General features: G+C 36.9%; 1 protein-coding gene across 2 annotated transcripts in view; it reads left to right on the forward strand.

Moving 5' to 3' along the window:
• LOC142337417 (uncharacterized) overlaps positions 1-23,996 on the forward strand; it is a 44,924-nt gene that overhangs the window by 10,846 nt on the left and 10,082 nt on the right. Inside the window, exon 1 of one of the 2 annotated variants that reach the window (XM_075386619.1) lies at positions 11,994-12,574. The exons of the other annotated variant lie outside the window; for it this stretch is intronic. The gene's annotated coding sequence lies outside the window, so the exon portion shown is untranslated. Of the gene's footprint in view, positions 1-11,993; positions 12,575-23,996 lie in introns of those variants that run through there. 2 annotated transcript variants of the gene reach the window in all.

The raw sequence follows: 23,996 nt of genomic DNA on the forward strand, positions 1-23,996 counted from the left end.
TTGAGACCCCTTAATTTTTAATATGTCGATTACTTCTATTATTGACTAAAAATTGACTAAGTGTCTTGAAATAAAGTGAAATTCTGTAGACAAAGTCAAATAATAATTTGGGAGATAAACAATCAATGATTTTTAAATGTATTTACGACAGAATTGCTATACAATTGTATTTCTAATTTGTTAGGGAAGTAACCCGCATAATTTAAACAAATATAACGATATAAGATATTTCCGAGCTGCAGATATTTAGCAGTTTATTGTGATTTCAAACTAACAGTGGAAACTCAATTAAATTTGAATTGCAGAGTATAAACGACTATTTTTGCTCATTTTACCGAGTAAGATCTCAAGTCAAGCAAAGAAGCAGATTGAACTTATTCGAATCAATTGCGCTCTCATACTTTTTGTACAGTGGATTACTATTACACATTCTGCGGCAAAAGATCTACAGCGTACAAATTGACGAATAAAATGGAGTAAAAAGGATTGTTGTAAGCTAGGAACGTACGATCACTGTCGAATTTTTCTGCTCAGAACTATGATCACCAAACACCATTGACTTTCAAAAAAGTATTAGCCCATGGCCACTTGAGTGGTACAGAAGAGCAAATCAACCAACTTTTTGGAACCAAAGGCAAACAAACATGACCCTTGAGTGTTGTAATTTTGTTGAAACGTGTCAGCAAGTCGAATCAAATTAAATTTCCAGGTAACTCTGGTTGCAAAAATAGAATACTCGTGATATAGGTTCACCTCACGGTTGTTATCAGCACTGAGAAGTTATCAAACTCCGGAGTGAAATTGAGATTTTGAAATTCTTCGAGAAGGTAATAAAAAAACCGGGAGGTAAAATCTATGTCATGAGTGTTTTGTGTTGATAATGAATATAGTAAACTTGTTAAAGCAATCATTTCAAGCAGAAGGGGGAACAAATTTCTTTTTGCAGTCTTTGTGTTTCGTTGGTGTTATTGAGTTAACTAAATGAGCAATGCGTGGATTGAATTGAACAATTTAAACAAAGCGAGAAAAGTTCATTACGTAATCTCTTAACCATGTAAGCCTTACAAAAAGATTAGATGCACATAAAAAATCTTCTAATTTACGTAGAAAGGTCGGAAAAAGTTCGTTTAACATAACTTTCGTTGAACCTACTAATATACAAAACCGATTGCGCTCAGTTTAGGCTTAATAGTTTTATGTTTCAAAAACTTCTCGGTGATCAATCTTAGACTAAGAGCTGCCAAAAAAGGTTACTGGACTGCAGGTTTGATGCACTTTTGCCTTGATGTAACGTTACACACCGTTGGATTGCATATAGCTTGAATAAAAAATTTTACGACAGAGCGTCCCGTCATAATCCGAAAATAATATTCGAATTAAAGGAGAAGTCACACTCCTTTAAATCTTTGAAACCAACAGTTACATTCGCAATGTTCCGTTCTGATAGACAGATTGATGTTCGTTTCAATTAGTTCTATATTCTCGCTAAACGCCATTATCGACAAATGGTTTTTTAGGCGCACTACTTTCAGACCCCTTATATTTAATATGTCGATTACTTCTATTATTGACTAAAAATTGACTAAGTGTCTTGAAATAAATTGAAATTCTGTAGACAAAGTCAAATAAAAATTTGGGAGATGACAATCATTGAGCTTTAAATGTATTTACGACAGAATTGCTATACAATTGTATTTCTAATTTGTTAGGGAAGTAACTCGCATAATTTAAACAAATATAACGATATAAGATATTTCCGAGCTGCAGATATTTAGCAGTTTATTGTGATTTCAAACTAACAGTTGAAACTCAATTAAATTTGAATTGCAGAGTATAAACGACTATTTTTGCTCATTTTACCGAGTAAGATCTCAAGTCAAGCAAAGAAGCAGATTGAACTTATTCGAATCATTTGCGCTCTCATACTTTTCGTACAGTGGATTACTATTACACATTCTGCGGCAAAAGATCTACAGCGTACAAATTGACGAATAAAATGGAGTAAAAAGGATTGTTGTAAGCTAGAAACGTGTGATCACTGTCGAATTTTTCTGCTCAGAACTATGATCACCAAACACCATTGACTTTCAAAAAAGTACTAGCCCATGGCCACTTGAGTGGTACAGAAGAGCAAATCAACCAACTTTTTGGAACCAAAGGCAAACAAACATGACCCTTGAGTGTTGTAATTTTGTTGAAAAGTGTCAGCAAGTCGAATCAAATTAAATTTCCAGGTAACTCTGGTTGCAAAAATAGAATACTCGTGATATAGGTTCACCTCACGGTTGCTATCAGCACTGAGAAAATATCAAACTCCGAGGTGAAATTGAGATTTTGAAATTCTTCGAGAAGGTAATAAAAAAACCGGGAGGTAAAATCTATGTCATGAGTGTTTTGTGTTGATAATGAATATAGTAAACTTTTTAAAGCCATCATTTCAAGCAGAAGGGGGAATAAATTTCTTTTTGCAGTCTTGGTGTTTCGTTGGTGTTATTGAGTTAACTAAATGAGCAATGCGTGGATTGAATTGAACAATTTAAACAAAGCGAGAAAAGTTTATTACGTAATCTCTTAACCATGTGAGCCTTACAAAAAGATTAGATGCGCATAAAATATTTTCTAATTTACGTAGAAAGGTCGGAAGAAGTTCGTTTAACATAACTTTCGTTGAACCTACTAATATAAAAAACCGATTGCGCTCAGTTTAGGCTTAATAGTTTTATGCTTCAAAAACTTCTCGGTGATCAATCTTAGACTAAGACCTGCCAAAAAAGGTTACTGGACTGCAGGTTTGATGCACTTTTGCCTTGATGTAACGTTACACACCGTTGGATTGCATATAGCTTGAATAAAAAATTTTACGACAGAGCGTCCCGTCATATTCCGAAAATAATATTCGAATTAAAGGAGAAGTCACACTCCTTTAAATGTTTGAAACCAACAGTTACTTTTGCATTGTTCCGTTCTGATAGACAGATTGCTGTTAGTTTCAATAAGTTCCATATTCTCGCCAAACGCCATTATCGACAAATGGTTTTTTAGGCGCACTACTTTGAGACCCCTTAATTTTTAATATGTCGATTACTTCTATTATTGACTAAAAATTGACTAAGTGTCTTGAAATAAATTGAAATTCTGTAGACAAAGTCAAATAATAACTTGGGAGATAAACAATCAATGAACTTTAAAATGTATTTACGACAGAATTGCTATACAATTGTGTTTCTAATTTGTTAGGGAAGTAACCCGCATAATTTAAACAAATATAACGATATAAGATATTTCCTAGCTGCAGATCTTTTAGCAGTTTATCGTGATTTCAAATTAACAGTTGAAACTCAATTAAGCTTGAATTGCAGAGTATAAACGACTATTTTTGCTCATTTTACCGAGTAAGATCTCAAGTAACGCAAAGAAGCGGATTGAACTTATTCGAATCAATTGCGCTCTCATACTTTTCGTTCAGTGGATTACTATTACAAATTCTGCGGCAAAAGATCTACAGCGTACAAATTGACGAATAAAATGGAGTAAAAAAAATTGTTGTAAGCTAGGAACGTATAATCACTGTCGAATTTTTTTGCTCAGAACTATGATCACCAAACACCATTGACTTTCAATAAAGTACTAGCCCATGGCCACTTGAGTGGTACAGAAGAGCAAATCAACCAACTTTTTGGAACCAAAGGCAAACAAACATTACCCTTGAGTGTTGTAATTTTGTTGAAAAGTGTCAGCAAGTCGAATCAAATTAAATTTCCAGGTAACTCTGGTTGCAAAAAAAGAATACTCGTGATATAGATTCACCTCACGGTTGTTATCAGCACTGAGAAGTTATCAAACTCCGAGGTGAAATTGAGATTTTGAAATTCTTCGAGAAGGTAATAAAAAAACCGGGAGGTAAAATCTATGTCATGAGTGTTTTGTGTTGATAATTAATATAGTAAACTTTTTAAAGCAATCATTTCAAGCAGAAGGGGGAACAAATTTCATTTTGCAGTCTTTGTGTTTCGTTGGTGTTATTGAGTTAACTAAATGAGCAATGCGTGGATTGAATTGAACAATTTAAACAAAGCGAGAAAAGTTTATCACGTAATCTCTTAACCATGTAAGCCTTACAAAAAGATTAGATGCACATAAAAAATCTTCTAATTTACGTAGAAAGGTCGGAAAAAGTTCGTTTAACATAACTTTCGTTGAACCTACTAATATACGAAACCGATTGCGCTCAGTTTAGGCTTAATAGTTTTATGTTTCAAAAACTTCTCGGTGATCAATCTTAGACTAAGACCTGCCAAAAAACGTTACTGGACTGCAGGTTTGATGCACTTTTGCCTTGATGTAACGTTACACACCGTTGGATTGCATATAGCTTGAATAAAAAATTTTACAACAGAGCGTCCCGTCATATTCCGAAAATAATATTTGAATTAAAGGAGAAGTCACACTCCTTTAAATCTCTGAAACCAACAGTTACTTTTGCAATGTTCCGTTCTGATAGACAGATTGCTGTTCGTTTCAATTAGTTCCATATTCTCGCCAAACGCCATTATCGACAATTGGACTTTTAGGCGCACTACTTTGAGACCCCTTAATTTTTAATGTGTCGATTACTTCTATTATTGACTAAAAATTGACTAAGTGTCTTGAAATAAATTGAAATTCTGTAGACAAAGTCAAATAATAATTTGGGAGATAAACAATCAATGAACTTTAAATGTATTTACGACAGAATTGCTAAACACTTGTATTTATAATTTGTTAGGAAAGTAACCCGCATAATTTAAACAAATATAACGATATAAGATATTTCCGAGCTGCAGATATTTAGCAGTTTATCGTGATTTCAAATTAACAGTTGAAACTCAATTAAGTTTGAATTGCAGAGTATAAACGACTATTTTTGCCCATTTTACCGAGTAAGATCTCAAGTCACGCAAAGAAGCAGATTGAACTTATTCGAATCAATTGCGCTCTCATACTTTTCGTACAGTGGATTACTATTACAAATTCTGCGGCAAAAGATCTACAGCGTACAAATTGAAGAATAAAATGGAGTAAAAAAGATTGTTGTAAGCTGGGAACGTATAATCACCGTCGAACTTTTCTGCTCCGAACTATGATCACCAAACACCATTGTTTTTCAAAAAAGTACTAGCCCATGGCCACTTGAGTGGTACAGAAGAGTAAATCAACCAACTTTTTGGAACCAAAGGCAAACAAACATGACCCTTGAGTGTTGTAATTTTGTTGAAAAGTGTCAGCAAGTCGAATCAAATTAAATTTCCAGGTGACTCTGGTTGCAAAAATAGAATACTCGTGATATAGATTCACCTCATGGTTGTTATCAGCACTGAGAAGTTATCAAACTCCGAGGTGAAATTGAGATTTTGAGATTCTTCGAGAAGGAAATAAAAAAAACCGCGAGGTAAAATCTATTTCATGAGTGTTTTGTGTTGATAAATAATATAGTAAACTTTTTAAAGCAGTCATTTCAAGCAGAAGGGGGAACAAGTTTCTTTTTGCAGTCTTTGTGTTTCGTTGGTGTTATTGAGTTAACTAAATGAGCAATGCGTGGATTGAATTGATCAGTTTAAAATAGCGAGAAAAGTTTATTACGTAATCTCTTAACCATGTAAGCCTTACGAAAAGATTAGATGCACATAAAATATCTTCTAATTTACGTAGAAAGGTCGGAAAAAGTTCGTTTAACATAACTTCCGTTGAACCTACTAATATACAAAACCGATTGCGCTCAGTTTAGGCTTAATAGTTTTATGTTTAAAAAACTTCTCGGTGATCAATCTTAGACTAAGACCTGCCAAAAAAGGTTATTGGTTTGCAGGTTTTATGCACTTTTGCCTTGATGTAACGTTACACACAGTTGGATTGCATATAGCTTGAATAAAAAATTTTACGACAGAGCGTCCCGTCATATTCCGAAAATAATATTCGAATTAAAGGAGAAGTCACACTCCTTTAAATCTTTGAAGCCAACAGTTACTTTTGCAATGTTCCGTTCTGATAGAGCGATTGATGTTCGTTTCAATTAGTTCCATACTCTAGCCAAACGCCATTATCGACAATTGGATTTTTAGGCGCACTACTTTAAGACCCCTTAATTTTTAAGATGTCGATTACTTCTATTATTGACTAAAAATTGACTAAGTGTCTTGGAATAAATTGAAATTTTGTAGACAAAGTCAAATAATAATTTGGGAGATAAACAATCAGTGAACTTTAAATGTATTTACGACAGAATTGCTATACAATTGTATTTCTAATTTGTTAGGGAAGTAACCCGCATAATTTAAACAAATATAACGATATAAGATATTTCCGAGCTGCAGATATTTAGCAGTTTATCGTGATTTCAAATTAACAGTTGAAACTCAATTAAGCTTGAATTGCAGAGTATAAACGACTATTTTTGCTCATTTTACCGAGTAAGATCTCAAGTCACGCAAAGAAGCGGATTGAACTTATTCGAATCAATTGCGCTCTCATACTTTTCGTTCAGTGGATTACTATTACAAATTCTGCGGCAAAAGATCTACAGCGTACAAATTGACGAATAAAATGGAGTAAAAAAGATTGTTGTAAGCTAGGAACGTATAATCAGTGTCAAATTTTTCTGCTCAGAACTATGATCACCAAACACCATTGACTTTCAAAAAAGTACTAGCCCATGGCCACCTGAGTGGTACAGAAGAGCAAATCAACCAACTTTTTGGAACCAAAGGCAAACAAACATGACCCTTGAGTGTTTTAATTTTGTTGAAAAGTGTCAGCAAGTCGAATCAAATTAAATTTCCAGGTAACTCTGGTTGCAAAAATAGAATACTCGTGATATAGATTAACCTCACGGTTGTCATCAGAACTGAGAAGTTATCAAACTCCGAGGTGAAATTGAGATTTTGAAGTTCTTCGAGAAGGTAATAAAAAAACCGCGAGGTAAAATCTAGGTCATGAGTGTTTTGTGTTGATAAATAATATAGTAAACTTTTTAAAGCAGTCATTTCAAGCAGAAGGGGGAACAAATTTCTTTTTGCAATCTTTGTGTTTCGTTGGTGTTATTGAGTTAACTAAATGAGCAATGCCTGGATTGAATTGAACAATTTAAACAAAGCGAGAAAAGTTTATTACGTAATCTCTTAACCATGTAAGCCTTACAAAAAGATTAGATGCACATAAAATATCTTCTAATTTACGTGGAAAGGTCGGAAAAAGTTCGTTTAACATAACTTTCGTTGAACCTACTAATATACAAAACCGATTGCGCTCAGTTTAGGCTTAATAGTTTTATGTTTAAAAAACTTCTCGGTGATCAATCTTAGACTAAGACCTGCCAAAAAAGGTTATTGGACTGCAGGTTTGATGCACTTTTGCCTTGATGTAACGTTACACACCGTTGGATTGCATATAGCTTGAATAAAAAATTTTACGACAGAGCGTCCCGTCATATTCCGAAAATAATATTCGAATTAAAGGAGAAGTCACACTCCTTTAAATCTTTGAAACCAACAGTTACTTTTGCAATGTTCCGTTCTGATAGACAGATTGCTGTTCGTTTCAATTAGTTCCATATTCTCGCCAAACGCCATTATCGACAATTGGACTTTTAGGCGCACTACTTTGAGACCCCTTAATTTTTAATGTGTCGATTACTTCTATTATTGACTAAAAATTGACTAAGTGTCTTGGAATAAATCGAAAATTTGTAGACAAAGTCAAATAATAATTTGGGAGATAAACAATCAGTGAACTTTAAATGTATTTACGACAGAATTGCTATACAATTGTATTTCTAATTTGTTAGGGAAGTAACCCGCATAATTTAAACAAATATAACGATATAAGATATTTCCGAGCTGCAGATATTTAGCAGTTTATCGTGATTTCAAATTAACAGTTGAAATTCAATTAAGTTTGAATTGCAGAGTATAAACGACTATTTTTGCCCATTTTACCGAGTAAGATCTCAAGTCACGCAAAGAAGCAGGTTGAACTTATTCGAATCAATTGCGCTCTCATACTTTTCGTACAGTGGATTACTATTACAAAATCTGCGGCAGAAGATCTACAGCGTACAAATTGACGAAAAAAATGGAGTAAAAAAGATTGTTGTAAGCTAGGAACGTATAATCAATGTCGAATTTTTCTGCTCAGAACTATGATCACCAAACACCATTGACTTTCAAAAAAGTACTAGCCCATGGCCACTTGAGTGGTACAGAAGAGCAAATCAACCAACTTTTTGGAACCAAAGGCAAACAAACATGACACTTGAGTGTTGGAATTTTGTTGAAAAGTGTCAGCAAGTCGAATCAAATTAAATTTCGAGATAACTCTGGTTGCAATAATAGAATACTCGTGATATAGATTTACCTCACGGTTGTTATCAGCACTGAGAAGTTATCAAACTCCGAGGTGAAATTGAGACTTTGAAATTCTTCGAGAAGGTAATAAACAAAACCGCGAGGTAAAATCTATGTCATGAGTGTTTTGTGTTGATAAATAATAAAGTAAACTTTTTAAGGCAGTCATTTCAAGCAGAAGGGGGAACAAATTTCTTTTTTCAGTCTTTTTGTCTCGTTGGTGTTATTGAGTTAACTAAATGAGCAATGCGTGGATTGAATTGAACAATTTAAACAAAGCGAGAAAAATTTTTTACGTAATCTCTTAACCATGTAAGCCTTACAAAAAAATTAGATGCACAAAAAATATCTTCTAATTTACGTAGAAAGGTCGGAAAAAGTTCATTTAACATAACTTTCGTTGAACCTACTAATATACAAAACCGATTGCGCTCAATTTAGGCTTAATAGTTTTATGTTTCAAAAACTTCTCGGTGATCAATCTTAGACTAAGACCTGACAAAAAAGGTTACTGGACTGCAGGTTTGATGCACTTTTGCCTTGATGTAACGTTACACACCGTTGGATTGCATATAGCTTGAATAAAAAATTTTACGACAGAGCGTCCCGTCATATTCCGAAAATAATATTCGAATTAAAGGAGAAGTCACACTCCTTTAAATCTTTGAAACCAACAGTTACTTTTGCAATGTTCCGTTCTGATAGACAGATTGCTGTTTGTTTCAATTAGTTCCATATTCTCGCCAAATGCCATTATCGACAATTGGATTTTCAGGCGCACTACTTTGAGACCCCTTAATTTTTAATATGTTGATTACTTCTATTAATGACTAAAAATTGACTAAGTGTCTTGAAATAAATTGAAATTCTGTAGACAAAGTCAAATAATAATTTGGGAGATAAACAATCAATGAACTTTAAATGTAACTACGACAGAATTGCTATACAATTGTATTTCTAATTTGTTAGGGAAGTAACCCGCATAATTTAAACAAATATAACGATATAAGATATTTCCGAGCTGCAGATATTTAGCTGTTTATCGTGATTCCAAATTAACAGTTGAAACTCAATTAAGTTTGAATTGCAGAGTATAAACGACTATTTTTGCTCATTTTACCGAGTAAGATCTCAAGTCAAGCAAAGAAGCAAATTGAACTTATTCGAATCAATTGCGCTCTCATACTTTTCGTACAGTGGATTACTATTACAAATTCTGCGGTAAAAGATCTACAGCGTACAAATTGACGAACAAAAAGGAGTAAAAAAGATTGTTGTAAGCTAGGAACGTATAATCACTGTCGAATTTTTCTGCTCAGAACTATGATCACCAAACACCATTGACTTTCAAAAAAGTACTAGCCCACGGCCACTTGAGTGGTACAGAAGAGCAAATCAACCAATTTTTTGGAACCAAAGGCAAACAAACATGACCCTTGAGTGTTCTAATTTTGTTGAAAAGTGTCAGCAAGTCGAATCAAATTAAATTTCCAGGTAACTCTGGTTGCAAAAATAGAATACTCGTGATATAGATTCACCTCACGGTTGTTATCAGCACTGAGAAGTTATCAAACTCCGAGGTGAAATTGAGATTTTGAAATTCTTCGAGAAGGTAATAAAAAAAACCGCGAGGTAAAATCTATGTCATGAGTGTTTTGTGTTGATAAATAATATAGTAAACTTTTTAAAGCAGTCATTTCAAGCAGAAGGGGGAACAAATTTATTTTTGCAGTCTTTGTGTTTCGTTGGTATTATTGAGTTAACTAAATGAGCAATGCGTGGATTGAATTGAACAATTTAAACAAAGCGAGAAAAATTTATTATTACGTAATCTCTTAACCATGTAAGCCTTATAAAAAGATTAGATGCACATAAAATATCTTCTAATTTACGTAGAAAGGTCGGAAAAAGTTCGTTTAACATAACTTTCGTTGAACCTACTAATTTACAAAACCGATTGCGCTCAGTTTAGGCTTAATTGTTTTATGTTTCAAAAACTTCTCGGTGATCAATCTTAGGCTAAGACCTGACAAAAAAGGTTACTGGACTGCAGGTTTGATGCACTTTTGCCTTGATGTAACGTTACACACCGTTGGATTGCATATAGCTTGAATAAAAAATTTTACGACAGAGCGTCCCGTCATATTCCGAAAATAATATTCAAATTAAAGGAGAAATCACACTCCTTTAAAACTTTGAAACCAACAGTTACTTTTGCAATGTTCCGTTCTGATAGACAGATTGCTGTTCGTTTCAATTAGTTCCATATTCTCGCCAAACGCCATTATCGAAAATTGGATTTTTAGGCGCACTACTTTGACACCCCTTAATTTTTAATATGTCGATTACTTCTATTTTTGACTAAAAATTGACTAAGTGTCTTGAAATAAATTGAAATTCTGTAGACAAAGTCAAATAATAATTTTGGAGATAAACAATCAATGAACTTTAAATGTATTTACGACAGAATTGCTAAACAATTGTATTTATAATTTGTTAGGGAAGTAACCCGCATAATTTCAACAAATATAACGATATAAGATATTTCCGAGCTGCAGATATTTAGCAGTTTATCGTGATTTCAAATTAACAGTTGAAACTCAATTAAGTTTGAATTGCAGAGTACAAACGACTATTTTTGCCCATTTTACAAAGTAAGATCTCAAGTCACGCAAAGAATCAGATTGAACTTAGTCGAATCAATTGCGCTCTCATACTTTTCGTACAGTGGATTATTATTACAAAATCTGCGGCAAAAGATCTACAGCGTACAAATTGACGAAAAAAATGAAGTAAAAAAGATTGTTGTAAGCTAGGAACGTATAATCACTGTCGAATTTTTCTGCTCAGAACTATGATCACCAAACACCATTGACTTTCAAAAAAGTACTAGCCCATTGCCACTTGAGTGGTACAGAAGAGCAAATCAAAAAACTTTTTGGAAACAAAAGCAAACAAACATGACCCTTGAGTGTTGTAATTTTGTTGAAAAGTGTCAGCAAGTCGAATCAAATTAAATTTCCAGGTAACTCTGGTTGCAATAATGGAATACTCGTGATATAGATTCACCTCACGGTTGTTATCAACACTGAAAACTTATCAAACTCCGAGGTGAAATTGAGATTTTGAAATCCTTCGAGAGGGTAATAACAAAAACCGCGAGGTAAAATCTATGTCATGAGTTTTTATGTTGATATTTAATATAATAAACTTTTTAAAGCAGTCATTTCAAGCAGAAGGGGGAACAAATTTCTTTTTGCAGTCCTTGTGTTTCGTTGGTGTTATTGAGTTAACTAAATGAGCAATGCGTGGATTGAATTGAACAATTTAAACGAAGCGAGAAAAGTTTATTACGTAATCTCTTAACCATGTAAGCCTTAAAAAAAGATTAGAGGCACATAAAATATCTTCTAATTTACGTAGAAAGGTCGGAAAAAGTTCGTTTAACATAACTTTCGTTGAACCTACTAATATACAAAACCGATTGCGCTCAGTTTAGGCTTAATTGTTTTATGTTTCAAAAACTTCTCGGTGATCAATCTTAGACTAAGACCTGCCAAAAAAAATTACTGGATCTGCAGGTTTGATGCACTTTTGCCTTGATGTAACGTTACACACCGTTGGATTGCATATAGCTTGAATAAAAAATTTTATGAAAGAGCGTCTCCGTCACCTTTATTTTTGGTGCCGCGACCCGGGAAGAAATAGTGAGACTTCCAAGTTTGAAGGAAACAATTTGCTATGTATGCTATTCCATTTGTCCTGTAGCTCCAATTATACCCCGTTGTTTCATGACGAAAATCAGTGTCAAACTTCACGTTTAACTGGTCCCTGCACATTGTTCATACCAAGTTAACTTCTTGCTTATAACTTGAAATTACCTCTGAAATTATGTTCACTTCGATTTATACAGCAAAAAGAGAGCAGTTGGTTCTAACTGTGTTTTGGAACTAAATTAAAAGCTGTACGCTGCAACTTTTATTCCCGTTATTCCCGGTTCTCAATGGGAAGGAAACACTTTCGGACATTTATAGGGGGAAACTGCGGACGAGCAATCGAAGAAATAAACATTACTTATCTTCGTGTATTGATGATTAAAACTGACGCCTCATAAAGTTGCTGGAGAATTCTTGACATGTGTATGGTCTACATTCGAGCAACAAGAAAAAGATGAAACTGCAGCATCAAAAAAAACTGTAAGATTCTAACAAAAGAAAATTTGCGAAAAAAAAATTTTGATGTTGTATATTGATAAAAAAACTTGTGCTTTAACCGGAAAATCTGGCCTCCCAGAACCCATTTCCTATCCCAAATAACAAGTTTTTTCGAGTTCACTGGTCACCGATAACACACCCCATACACATTATTAGGAATTGACCAAATTGGAGTGAGGGTTGGTACTTTAAAAGGGTACAGTCTATTACACTTTAAGCGAAGCAAAAAAAGTTCTGAAAAAATTGACCAAAACTGAAAAATTGAAAAAAGCATCTATCCGATCATTCTAGTATACTTATATAGTAGTTTGGTCAAGTTTTTCAAAATTCACAAATAAAGGAAACTGAATATTTTTTCACAATAAGCGTTCATTCTAGAAAAGTCGCAAAAATTGTGCATTTAACATCAAGGTTCGGAGTCTGAGCAACGCTCACATCAGTTATGTTGTAAAAACGATATATGGTTTCATATTAGCTGCCAATTCACTGCATCACGCCATAGAAACTTTGCCTCAAGCGTTACAAGACCATTATAAAAAAGGAATTTATCTATTACCGTGTCTGAGTTTCAATCCTAACGCGGTGAAAGTACAAAAAACTGCTCAGTTCCAATTGAGTCAATTTTTCTGTGATAAAAAGATGCTAGTTATATGGCATGATGGGGTGAACAATTCATTTTCCCGTTATTGCAGTAACAACAATAAGCCTTTAGTACCTTCGCAGCTTATTGCAAGGCTTGAAAAGAATTAGGAGCGCATAGAAGTTATAGTGTGTTGCCCCAGAGAGGGAACTCCTCATATTTACGATCAGATCAAGCGCATTAATCTAGTTACCATCCATATAGTGAAAGACATTGTGTCTAAACGTAAACAGAAAGACCCTAGGTTACTTAAAGAGTACAGAGCATTACACAAAAGGCCTGCGCTTGAGCTGAAAACACTCACTATAGTGTTAGCACATAAGAACAACCTCCGGTCCTTGATAACACGCTCCCGACCAAAAAAGCTTTCTAAGCGCCGTTGTAAAAAGCTTCGCACCCGTTATGCGTTCGAGGAAGCGAAACTCACTTAATCCTTTGATAACCTGACTGTTTTTTAGTCTTGCGTTGTTGTGGGAGTCTACCCGCTGACTGGCGGTGTGACTTAGTTTACTCACGAGTTACGGGTTAGATTGTGGTTGGTTTTCTCCAATAGCGCCTTAATAAACGTCTCGCTCTCCCCATTTTTTGATTTGTTCACTACGTCCGTTTTCCGCAGATTATCTGGTTTCATTTTTCCGCTTCCGTCAATTGTTTGCGTGTCGCCGTGTTTCATTCTATCCCCCGTTTATCTCGAGCTCTTTACGGAAATAAGTTCAGTCAAGAGCAAGAAACTTGTTCAGGATTGGGTCAATTCGTCACCGGCCGGGAACATGGCAGATGTTGCAAACCAACCGAGTTTGCACTTTTCTGGTTCCATCGCCCAATCCAACCAAGCAATTCTCTCACGTCTTTCTTCAAATCAACCTCTAAACTCACACTCTAAGCTCAATACAAATGGTCAAGTTGAGGCCAACATCAACCTCCTTGTCCATGAGCCGCGAGAACCAAGTAGTAGAAGCAATGTAACCAATGATGCACATAATGCAAACAACATCATGCAAGAGCAGCAACAGCCTCAATTTAAGCCTCCATCACCACCAATAAACTTTGGTATGCCAACTCAACTAAAAACCCCAAACACAGCCCGGCAACTGTCTCAAGAAACAATGCACTTCGATGGCTTACAGTTAGACCAACAATTCCCCCGCAGGTCGAGCATGCGGGACAGTTGAATTTAGTCAGCCCTCCGCATTCACTTTTTTAAATGCACTCGCTAATGCTCCTCTAGCACCTTATCCGCCACAAGCACACATAAATGTACCATCCCCCATCCCCCGTTTTATACCCCGTACCACTGCATTTCCCGTTTATCCCACCAGCATTCCGCATTGCTCCTTCGCCGCCACAAGCACTCCCACTACACGCCAATAACCCCGTGGCGAAAAATGTCAATCTATTACCCCATTCTCCGCCTGCACCTTTCATTTTCTCCGCAAACGTTTTTGTACCACAATTAATCCATCCACCGCACCCACAAAAAAATACCAGCCCCATAACTTTGTCCCCATAACCCACGCTGCTCCTGCTAATCCGGATCCAAACATCTGGCGCTTTCCAGCAGCAATCTCATCTAAAGCTGTACCACTTGTACGTACATCTCCAAGCTTATACACCGTACAACCGACCCCGTCAATCAACCCTCATATCACTACATCGCTCCGCTACTCTCATATACAAGCAGCAGCAGGGTCTCAAAATTACGTAACGTCAGACTTCATGCAAGCGAATCCATTTAGTTCTTCCAGAGGTACCTCTATCACTCCGATCATTCCGCCAACGTAAGGAGCTACTGTTCCAATCCCGTTGTGTTGGGGTGGCCCTCCGCAACCCACACCACCAGCTCCTTCTTTGGACTCAGCGGATTTGATAAGGCAGTGGGCGGAAGCAATCACTTGTAAGAAGAACAATCCATTGCCCGAGTGGAAGTTGTCAGAGTACAATTGTGATCCCCTGCAGCGGCATGAATGGTTCAGACAATTTAAAAGCGACAGTCTTTTACTGATGATGTCAAGTTAACACACTTAAATTCACTTGTAACTGGAAAAGCTAAAACTGCCATCGCTGAGTTCGCATACTGTCGTGTAATGTATAAGGAAGCACTTAAGACACTTGAACGTAAATTTGGCCGACCCCAGGCAGTAGTCAGTGCACACTTAGACAAACTCAGCTCTTTTCCTCCACTAATGATGCACAATAGTGATAGTACCATAAACTATTCTGCAACAATTTCAAGTCTTGTTGGGGTCTTTAAATCACTTTTATAAGACTCAGACCTTACGAGCGCCTCACTTCCAAACACGGCTGTGCAAAAGCTGTCGCCCAATCTGAAAGAGTCTTGGTCACTCTTCACAGTGAAGAAACATTGGGTCAAGCCAACACTCATTGACTTCAACGATTGGTTGTAGGAGAAGGCAGAGGCACTTGACTTAATGAAATAAACTTCATCAAAAGCAAGAACTGAGGATAACACCAACTCACTAGTCAAGACCAAAGTTGCCTCAAGAACTTTTGCTGCTAATACGCAAACTGAGGGCACTCAGAGACAAGCCTCAACATCGGCAACGCCTGTAACCCCTCGCTGCAGCGGGTGAAAAGGTAATCACCGCATATGGGAGTGTCGGGTAATTAAAGAAAAGTCTCCCACTCAACAAGCAAAGGTAGTGGCCGAAGCAAAACTGTGCTTCTCATGTCTGAGAGAAAAGCATATGTTCAGGAAATGCACAAATCCTAGGAAATGCAGGAATGACGGATGAAATAGCTCCCACAATACACTTCTCTATGGAGTTGAGAGGGTTTATCCATCAGAATCCTCTTCAGCCAACAATAGTAATTCGAATGCTGGCGCAAATCAAAGTAAACTTTCTAGTGTCCAATCATCGAGTAAGACCACTACTTTTTCATCTGTGAGTAAGGTGAAAGGCCTCCTTCAGGTGACTGAATTACAGTTGACGACCTCTTCTGGTAAAAATACCACGGCTTTAGTTTTGTGCGATCCCGCCTGCAGTAACTCCTGTGTGTCCAATGATCTTGCAAATAGACTTGGTCTGCACGGTACAGCGTTGAAACTAACAGTCAACGGTATAAATACCGAGGAGGTTGTAGACACTAAGTTAGTTGAACTAACTGTAACACCACGCAACAAACAAGCATTTGAACCGTTTAAAATCAGTCCTTACAGGAAGGAAGATTTGAACGTAGGCGCCCACGTGATCAACAATAAAGCACTTCAGGAAACATACCCGCAACTAGCAATTCTAGAACCGGTTACATATAGCTATGGTAACATCGAGATGATACTTGGACAGGATGTGTATCATGCTATCCGCCCGTTAGAGTACTTCGTTGCCGACGAGAAGTGCTCACCCTTCGCTGTTCGCTTATCCATAGGTTGGGTTCCAAGCGGCCCTCTACCGTCGTCTTCAGATTTATTCTCGACATGTTTTAAAGCAAATAAGAAGCACGATATTGAACTCGCTAGTCAGGTAAAATCTTGGTACGACATGGAATCTTACAGTGCACTTAAGCAAGTAGGCCCACGATCCGCCCACGAAGATGCACGTGCACTTGATATTCGTGAAAACACCAAAGTGCGTAATGGAAAAAGATATGATATCGGAATGCTATGAGCTAAAGGTAACATTAAATTGCCCAACAATTATTTCTCGGCGCTAATTCAATTAAAGTCTTTGGAAAAGCGGCTTACGAAAAACCAGCCTTTAGGGGAAAAGTACTCGGATACCATCAAAGAGAACTTAGACATGGGCTATGTAGTAAAGTTCAAAGATGTTCATAAGGTGGAAAGTCGCTCGCAACGAGAGTGGTACCTACCACACCATCCAGTTGTTAACCCAAACAAGCCGGGCTAGGTTCGAAGGGTACTGAACGGAACAGCTAAATTCCATGGCGCATCTCTTAATAAGCCATTACTCACCAGACCTGACTTACTACAAAACCTAACCTATGTACTCTGACAGTTCAGACAACATCCATTTGCCGTATCCGCTGACATCGAGGGAATGTTGTTCTTTGGAGTGTTACCATGTGTTACTGTTTTTTTGTGGGGGGAGGACCCAACATTAAATGTTGTGGTACACAAGTATACACGCCACATCTTTGGGGCAAAAGATTCGCCCACCTGCGCCAACTACACGCTTCAACGCACGGCAAGTGATAATGCCAAGGAGTACAGAGAAGCTCGGAAAGCCTTCCTTGAGAACTTCTACATGGACGATTACTTAGACTCAGTGGAATCCCCCGAGAGGGCCCTCATTAGGTCGAAGGAAATGGTAGATCTTCTCCATCTAGATGGGTTCAAGCTTAATAGGTTTGTAAGCAATGTACCAGATCTGGCTGACAGAATTGATGGGTCTGCTCAATTCACTGAACTGATTGTCATCGTTTCATCCAAGGAGGAATCAATGCACGTGCTTGGGCTTAAGTGGGATCACAACAACGAAACTCTGGTCGTGAGTAGGGTTACTAACAGCACCATCACAAAAGTTTAACACAGCGCTTGGTCTTAAGTCTTGTGTCAAAGGTCTACGACCCAATTGGTCTTGTCGCACCGTTTACTGTTGGTGCTCGGTTAATATTGAAAGACATTTGGAGTGTCAATGGACAAAGTTGGGATGAGGTATTACCTAAAGACACAGTTGACAGATTTCTTGCCCGGTGTTTTGAACTGCCGCGGTTAGCTGAGACCACTATACCAAGAAATTACTTTTCAAGACTATTCCAACATCTTGAACTCCACATGTTTGGTGATAGCTTGCAAGACGTATTCAGTGCAGTAGGTTTTCTTAGGGCTCAAGTAATTTTTAATTCCGGTGCGATTATAACAGTGCTGGCGTTTGTCTTGGGCAAGGCCCGTGTTGCACCTATGAAGGTAATGACAGTTCCTAAGTTGGAACTAAAAGCCGCTCTCCTTGATGCCCGTTTAGAAAGGGAAATCTGTCGAGCATTAATGGTTACTGTGGATAAAGTATTTATGAGGACAGATAGTACCACTGTCTTGCAGTGGATCAACTCTAAAAATATACACCCCATCTTCATTGCAAATCGGGTTAGTGAAATTCTGGAGAACACCAGCGTTGACCAATGGAACCACGTCGCCACTTGTGATAATCCGGCAGATGGTGGCACGCGTGATATTTCCGCTGAAGTTTTGCAACCCAGTAGCTGGGTGAGGGGTCCTGACTTCTTGAAAACTCGGCAATTCCTTTTCGTACCAAACACTGACGTCGTTGATAACATCAAGCTCGGCGTTGTAACCAAGAAGGAAAAAGATGATGACTCCATCTCATTTCTAGCCGCATCCGTAACCAAACCCCCTAAGGAACAAAGCATTAATCTGATCCCGTTTGATAAGTTCAGTTCATATCAAAAACTACTTCGTGTCACCGCATGTATGCTCCGTCTGTCACCATTTCATGAAAGTTACCGTACCGTAGACGGCAGCATAGAGGACCCTGTTGAACTTGACGAAGCCGAGCGTCATCACCAGTACTTTGTTCAAAAAGAGTCCTCTATTACTGAAAGAAAGGATCTTCTTGACAACAAATCCGTTTAGAGGAGCAGCCGCATTGCTCAGTTTAGTCTGTTTATTGGCCCTCATGGCCTAATCCGTTCTTCTGGTCGACTCCGACGGCTAGTGGAAATTGACTTTGACACTAAGCAATCTATCGTGCTGGATGCGCGTCTTGCTTTTGTTAAACGGTTCCTGCGGCATACAAATTTGAAGAACCATAATCAGGGCGCCACCGATTACTTACGGTCAAAGATACAGGACGCTATGCCATCCTTAAACTACATTCCAGTCTGCCTTCCATCAAACCAAACTGCGCATGGTGTAGAAGTTACGTGCAGCAACCATTCAACCGATCATGGCAGACCTCCCAAAGGAAGTACTTGCATACCAGTCTCCTCCCTTTACCAACACCGGGGTTGATTGCTTCAGCCCATTCTACGTCACCGTTTGTCGGACTATCGAGAAGAGGTGGGGATTTCTCTTCACTTGTTTGACTACTCGTGCTGTCCATGTTGAAGTCGTTCCGTTCATGGACACTAGTTCCTGTGTAATGGGAGCGGAGCGGGTCGTCTCCCGTCGCGATACGCCTGCTATGATTTGGTCGGATAATGTTACGAACTTCATTGTATCGGAGAAAACGCTCCGTGAACGTATCAAAAAAATGGAATACGCTTGACATTGCCGCCGAACTTGCACATAAGGGCATTAAGTGGAGATTCAATTCGTCCAGTGCGCCACACCAAGGTGGCATCTGAGAGAAATTAGTCCATAGTTTTAAGAGGGTACTATACACCATCCTCGGTACACGCCGCCTCACAGATGAGGTGTTGAACACTACTTTTTGTCCTGTTGAACACTCACTAAACACACGTCTGTTAACGCCCGTAAGCGCCGACTCGTCCGATATAGGTGCAATAACACCTAATCATTTTTTACGCGGTAACCAAGCAACCGGAACTCCGTCCATCGTTGGTGTCGACGAGTTCAATCATCGTAAGCGGTACGCCCGTGCACAGTCCTACGCCAATGCAATGTGGGCAAGTTGGCTTAAGGAGTATGTACCTGCGCTGAACCGTAGATCTAAGTGGCAGACGCCTGTCGAGCAGAACCTCAAGGTTGGTGATTTAGTTTGGATCGTTGAAGAAAGCAACCCTAGGGGTTACTATCCAATTGTTCGGATTGAAGCAATTCGATACGGCTCCGACAGCCTCGCCCGCTCCGCCGTCGTACGCACGTCGTCCGGAGCACTCGTTAAGCTTCTACCGATCCTCCCAACATTTACTTCCTGGCCGCAGGAGGTTACTGAGTAAACTAAATGAGCAATGCGTGGATTGAATGGAACAATTTAAACAAAGCGAGAAAAAACTTATTACGTATACTCTTAACCATGTAAGCCTTACAAAAAGATTAAATGCACATAAAATCTCTTCTAATTTACGTAGAAAGGTCGGAAAAAGTTCGTTTAACATAATTTTCGTTGAACCTACTAATATACTAAACCGATTGCGCTCAGTTCAGGCTTAATAAATTTATGCTTCAAAAACTTCTCGGTGATCAGTTTTAGACTAAGACCTGCCAAAAAATGATACTCGATCTGCTAGTTTGATGCATTTTTGCCTTGATGTAACGTTACATACAGTTGTATTGCATATATCTTGAGCAAAAAATTTTTTACCAGAGAGTGTCTCCGTCACCTTTAGTTGGTGCATGGCTGTTACATATATCTAGTTATCGGGTAATTTTACAGCTCAAAAAATGTCTGCAATTTTCGGAAAGTAAATTTCAGTAAGATTTTTGAGAAATTGTTCATTTAACCAGGACGTCTAAGAGCAACAAAACTTGTCTGAAGGTCAAAATGAATTTTGAATCTATTTTGGGAGCCATGAGCGGTTTTTTAATTTTCTTGGCGAGACTCAGTTCTTACTAGCTTCTGGGAAAAAATTGCGTCTGTCAAGTCCGTCATTAACTGGAAAGCTTGAAATCATACCATAGAGTTATATACTTCCAAAAACGAGTGTTGATGATATTCTGTATGATATTGATTTAATCCCCAAGTTTCTATGAGGCAACCCTTGTTGTATTTTGGAGATTCGCTTGACGTATTCTCTACGAGCAAGTTTTGTCTTTTGGAATCGTGATGGTTGAATTGAGAAATAAGCAAAAAATAAGCTGTGCACATATTTCAAAAAGTAGTTATATTCATTTCCCCAACTAAATTTGTTTTCCGAATTTTTTTACATAGCCTACATTATCACAAATGGATGTTTTTTTAAATTAGTGGAAATTAATATTTTTGTTACATCTAGAAAAGATTATCTGTATTGTTTTTTGCTGCAGTTTTTATCTGGTTAGGTACTTTCTTTAAAAAATTTGCTTTAACTCAAAGTTTCAGGGTTCTACTAATTTGGTTGGTTTTTGTCATATTCTGATCAAAAAATAGTTGAAAAAAATTTTAGCAGTAAAAGTAACTTAATTTTGTCTAACCATGAAGTGTTAGTCAGATTTTTCAATGCCTTCTATAACGCGTAATTGTTTATTTTTTGCCGATAACAACATCACTGTCGTCTCCACATTCGAAACTATTGCCTAGAACGTCAAGGAGCACAACACAAATTTTTTCTGCAGAATGTTTTACGGAAACATTTTTATTTGTTTTATGGGTGCATTCAATGTAAATTTTTTCATTTATCGGTAATTTTTTGACTCAAATATACAATTTCCGCTATTTTAAAATGTAAAATCCTGCAAGATTCTTGAGAGATTTTTCAATCCATCCGGCCGTTTATGCGTCACCAAACTGTCAAACTGAATTTTGAATCTCTTTCCGGAGCCATAATTGATCTTTTGAGTTTTGAAAAGTTTGTTGAAAAGACTCAACTCTTACAGCCTTCTTTAAAAAATTTTCGTGGGACCAAATTTCTGCTCCACAAAAGTCCCATAGTCACCCTTGTCCCATTTTTGGAGATTTTTAAGTTTATTTGACTGTCAAGTCCGTCTAAAACCGGAAAGTTAGAACTTATTCCATAAAATTATTTATTTCTAAAGACGAGTGTTTGGGTTCCTTTGTATAACACTGATTTAATCCCCGAGTTTCTATGAAGGTAACCCTTGTTGTATTTCGGCAACTCTCTCAACTACTTTTCCGCCAGCAAAATTTTCCTTTGGAAGCGTGAATGTTGAATTGAGCAACAAGAGAAAAAAATCTGCGTTCATTCTTCAAGAACTTGTGATCTTAATTTCTCCAACTGAATTTGGTTTAGAATTTTAAGCCGTAGAATGCGTTTTTGCTCAGATACTTGTTCCATTTTTTGAAAACAGTAGAGAATAAAATTTTATTACATCTAAAGTAAATTATCTCTAACAACATTAGCTGCAATTTTTAACTGTTTAGGTCCTATCTTTTAAAAGATTGCAGTGGCTCAAATTTGCAGGGGTCTACTAACTTGATTGTTTTCTGACACTTTGTTATCCTGTAATAATTTTTTAAAAAAATTAGCCGTAAAATTAACCTAATTTGTTCTAAACATGACGTGTTAGTAAGGTTGTGTTATGCTTTATTTAACACATAGATGACTTTTTTTTGCTAATCATAACCATGCTTGTGTCTTCTCTTCTAAACTTATTGCCTATGAAGTCAAGAGGAACAAACATTTTTTTTCTTCAGAATGTTTTACGAGGGGACATTTCTGTATATTGGGTGCATTGAGGAATCTTTTATTCAGTTATTGCTAGTTTTCAAGCTCAAATTATAAATTTGTCCGCAATTTGCGGAATATAAAATGCTGCAAGACTCTTGGGAGATTTTTCGTTTTACCAGGACGTCTATGAGTCACCAAATTTGTCTTAGAGTCAAACTAAAATTTGAATCTCTTTCCGGAGCTATAAACGTTCTTTTAATGTTTTGGCAAGACTAAATTCTTACAGGCTTTGTTGCAAAAATTTGCGGGGTATCAAATTTCAGCTCCACAGAAGGCCCATGAGAACACTTGTCTCACTTTTCGTGGTCATATTTTTATTTGTCTGTCAAGTTTATCGAAAATTGGAAATCTTGTAAATAGAATTATATACCTCCAAAGACCACATAGCATGGGTTTTTCTTTATAAGATTGATTTCATTGGGTTTTTCTTTATAAAATTGATTTCATTGGGTTTTTCTTTATAAAATTGATTTCATCCTCAATTTTCTATGAAGTAAACCTTTGTTGTAATTTGGTGAATCTCTCGACGCACTCTCTACCAGTGAGATTTTTCTACTGGAAGCGCGGATAAAGAATTGAGTGATAGAAAAAAATAGGCTGCGCACATATTTCAAGAACTTGTAATCTTCATTTCACCATCTGATTTTGTTTTTGGAATATTAAGTCATAGCATGCGTTTTTGGTCAATTATTTGTTCTATTTTTTTACAGTGGAGAATAATAATTGATTACATCTAAAGTAGATTATGTCTATTATCAATTGATGCAATTTTTAACTCTTTAGGTCCTTCTTTTAAAAGATTGCAGTTGCTCAAACATGCAAGGGTCTACTAATTACTAATTTGATAGTTTTCTGACATTTTGTTATCTTGTAATAGTTGTAAAAAATTAGCTGTAAAAGTAACTTAATTTAAATTAAGATAGTGCTATGCTTTCTAAATAGCTTTCTTGATAGAAGTTCACTTTTGATGAAAATAAACTGGCTGGTGTCTTCTCTTCCAAAATTATTGCCTAGGGCGGCAAGAGGAACAAAATGACTCTTCTGAGGAATCTTTTACGAAAACAAGTTTATGTATTTTGTGGTTACATTGGGTGTACATTTAACCAGTTGTCGCTAATTTTCAAGCTCAGTGAAACTTTCCGCAACTTTTTGAATGTAAAATCCTGCTAGACTCTTGAGAGATATTTCATTCCACCAGGACAACTATGAGGCAAGACTCAATTCTTACAAGCTTTTTGCAATTGTTTGCGGGGGACCAAATTTCAAATGTAAACAAGGGATAGGATTACCCTTGTCTCATTCTTCGTGATCAAAGTTTTATTTGTCTGTCAAATTTATCTAAAAATGGAAAACTTAAAATCAGTCTATAGAATCATATACCTCCAAAGACAAGCGTTGGGTTTCTTCTGTATATCCTTGATTTCAAACCTGAATTTCTAAAAGGTTAGCCCTTTTTGTGTCTGTGAGATTCTATTGATTTATTTTTTGATTTTGATTTGTTTTTTTGACTATTTGTTTTTTGCTTTTTATGTTGTATTA

Source organism: Convolutriloba macropyga, chromosome 4 (genome assembly GCF_964194025.1).
Source record: "Convolutriloba macropyga chromosome 4, txConMacr16.3, whole genome shotgun sequence".
NCBI classification, from domain to species: domain Eukaryota; kingdom Metazoa; phylum Xenacoelomorpha; order Acoela; family Convolutidae; genus Convolutriloba; species Convolutriloba macropyga.